We start from the raw sequence: 3,296 nt of genomic DNA on the forward strand, positions 1-3,296 counted from the left end.
GAGGATTTTGTGGTGTTAAACGCTTTCTGCTTTGGTGTAGCCTGAGTCCTTTGCAGCAAAACAATTGCTCTATTACTTTTCTGTTGTCAAAAACTGAGTGAATGCTAAAAGGTGACATTTTTCAAGGGGGGGCCTTGGGTCTAAACCAGTTGAGAACCACTGCTGTACAGCCTGGGTGGAAAGCATCATGCATCTTTTTTGAAAGTGACCTTGGCACATGGATGCACAGCTCCTCCACCCCAGGACTCAATTCCTTAGGTCTACGTGCTTGCGAGACAGTCCTGGTAAGCTGCTGCCAGACTGGGATTTTACCCTGCAAAGCTGAAGCCTGGGCTGCACCTCTCTTTTTTCTTCTTTTGGTGAAATAAGGTTGGCAGATAGTTTCCACTGGTTTCTGTGCTTTCTACAAATGATCCCCTTTCCACCCCAAAGTACTCCTTGGTTCCCACCCTGATACCATAAGTGCTGAAGAAGCTGCAGCCTACCTGCACCCTCCACCTGCCAGACAAATCCCCTGTGTGCATTGCATTTACGCAGCAAAATGAGCTCATATTTGTGCAGGAATCTACCTTTTTTAAAAGATAGGATATAAACCTCTGTTATACTGAGTCCCTGCCATGTGCCCCTTTTCCCCCGCGGCAAGTAATGACCTTGACTTTGTCCTTCTTCCACAAACCCAATCCTGCCAGGTCCTGAGCATCCTCAGTCCACTGGGATTTGAGGATGTTGGATGGCTTGGAAGATCCAGCCTTATCTGGAGAGAGAGGATCCTTCCTGTGTGTTCGTGCTTCGTAGCCTTTGGTAAAAGGGGAGCCTGACAAGGAAGATACGGTATCTGGACCGCTTATCTGGCTGTGAGCATCAGAGACAGGGTAGCAGAGCACACAGCTTTAAAGGAGTTACAGCTGACAGAAGACAAAACTGGATGCAGGCCAGATGGTTGCAAGGTCAGATGGGATCAGTCCTACACAATGGAGAAGGAAGACACAGGAAGCTAATGCAGTGAAGGAAAAAGTCTTTGGTCCTAGGGGTTGCTGTGGGACTTGTAGATGCTGTCTGCAGATGCCCTGAATCATCTTCCTTAAAATGATGGGAGATATGAACCAGGGCACGAAAGCAGTAAGTCCCAGTTATCTGCTTTTTTATTTTTCCTACTGGGGTTTGGGAGGAATGGCTTTACAGGGGCTCCTAGGCGGCTGTTTGCAGATCCAGTTTCCCACTGGTCTAAGAAATTTGCTCACAGTTCAGGATTCAAGTGACAACGGGCTTGAGAAATGAAGGTGTTGAGAAACTTTTCAAGTTAGTCATCCGGGGATGCCAAAGAGTGGGCCTGGAAGAGGCCAGAGTATGTGGTTTTATTAAGGAATGAGTCCGCCCATGCTGTCCAGGCTGTTCTGAGCCGTGAGATACAGTTCAATTAAATAACAGGGTGATAGGAAAAACATCTTGTATTAGAGATGAGGGAAATGGCTCAGAAACAGGGAGCACCAATTTTAGGCAAGCACCCCCCCCCCACACACACTTCTGGATGTATAGACACAACTAAACCCAAAGGTTTTTAAAGACCGAATGAGCAGGAGAGTCTCTGAAGTAAACCATGTGTAAATGCACTAAAGGAAAAGGAGATTTTTAGGGTATCGCTTACAGCTGGTTGGGAAAGTTTTGACAACATGATTTTTCCTTGGACAAGGCTCATTTATTGAAACCCAAACTTTTGTTGTTGTTGTGGGAAGGTTCTCTGTTTCCATAAGAAATGGCTGGGGGATGGTTTCTCATTTCTGGACAAAAGGAAAATGAGAAAGAAAGTCACCTCCAGAAAAGCCAGTAGCCCCGGACCATGTGGGAGACCGTATTTAAGCGTGAGCTCCATGTCGAGAAGAACCGGTGTTCATTTTAGAGCTGTGAATTGACTTTGCGTCTCCCCAAAGCCAGACCGGTGACTCAATCCCCAAACCACTCTCTGCACCTGCAAGCTGGCAGTCCGAGGGATGATGGTAACCCATGCTTTGTGCAGAGCCAGGGCTCCCTCCTGGTGCACCTTTCCCAGGGGCAGCATGACAAAAAGCCACCCCCAGCTCTGCCCGCCGGTTGCTCTTCTCTTGAGGTCCCTGAGAAGCTGGTGGCAGAGCAGTGCGAGAGATGATTATTGGGCTGGGATGCCTACACGCCCTGCAATGCACGTTTTATTAGGTGCACACACCGGTCACGCTAGGGTCTCCATGGGCTCCACTACATAGTCTCTCTTGCGTGTCTGCTGCGTACCCAGGCCCCACTGGACACATCTGCTTTGCACATTTGCTGCCTCTTACTCCAGAGTCGGTGAGGGTCCCAACAGGGACAGCAGATGACTGATTCAAGTCCCTCTCCAGTGACTGATTTAGCTTCACCATCACTCAGAAGCATAGAGGCAATCCTGTGGGCTTTGCACAGTCTGCTTCTGATAACCCAGAGCTGGTAGGAAGGGAGGGGGGGCATCATTTTTGGAAGAACTAAGCCCCTGCCCTGCATCAGCTGCTGCCCATTTCTAGAGCCCAGACCCCAGCACTTGAGGCCGGCAGAACCCTATAACCTGACACTAGTTTGAGCATCTTTTTTTTAAATGCCAAGAAGTAGATGTTTCGCTGACTTTTGTGGAAACGTGCAACTTGAGAGGGGTCAAAATTGCCGAAAAGGGATGAAAGAGCATTTCCATGAAAGACCTGTCACCAGTGCTGCACCGTTGTGCGCCTGGCCAGTCCAAACTGGGCTAGCCAGACAATGCGGTAAGCCAGTGTGTCATCCCCTTCCCGAGTGCCATGTAGGCGGCCGCTGCTGATCCACACGGAACAACCACGTCACACGCTGACATGAAATACGACACAGGCCGCTCGATTCCTCCTAATTGCATTTCAGCGCACAATTGCACTGCTTCTGCCCAAGTCCAGCAATTTGGGTTGCTGGCTTCCTCTCTTTGCTGACCCACAAATACCAGTTTTCAGGGGGAGATTTATGACCGAGCACAAAATTACTGTCTTGTAAAAGCACAGATCAGAGCTATAAATAGGGACCTAGGATCGGCATGCAGAAAACGCCCCCCAGGGTGTAGTGACTCTTGCTTGGTCTGTACAAAATAAAATGGTGACCCACATTCAGGCAGGAGCCCAGGGCCTCAGGTGAAATTGCATCCATTGAAATTGCACTGGTCGAGGAGTTGGCCCCCAATCTGAATCTGCACCCTGATGGAGAAAACAGGTGGTGAGAACGGCAGCAGCCAGCCTCCACTATAACCGGGGGCTGAAAACTGAATCCTCTCTCAT

General features: G+C 49.2%; 1 long non-coding RNA gene across 1 annotated transcript; it reads left to right on the forward strand.

Moving 5' to 3' along the window:
- The first annotated feature begins 679 nt into the window (after positions 1-679).
- LOC109314163 lies at positions 680-2,691 on the forward strand. Its single transcript, XR_002102232.1, has 2 exons — positions 680-1,123; positions 1,734-2,691. It is a non-coding gene; the product is annotated as an uncharacterized LOC109314163 (long non-coding RNA).
- The last annotated feature ends 605 nt before the right edge of the window (positions 2,692-3,296 follow it).

This window comes from Crocodylus porosus, unplaced genomic scaffold, assembly GCF_001723895.1.
Source record: "Crocodylus porosus isolate Cpor-Errol unplaced genomic scaffold, CroPor_comp1, whole genome shotgun sequence".
Classification (NCBI taxonomy): domain Eukaryota; kingdom Metazoa; phylum Chordata; order Crocodylia; family Crocodylidae; genus Crocodylus; species Crocodylus porosus.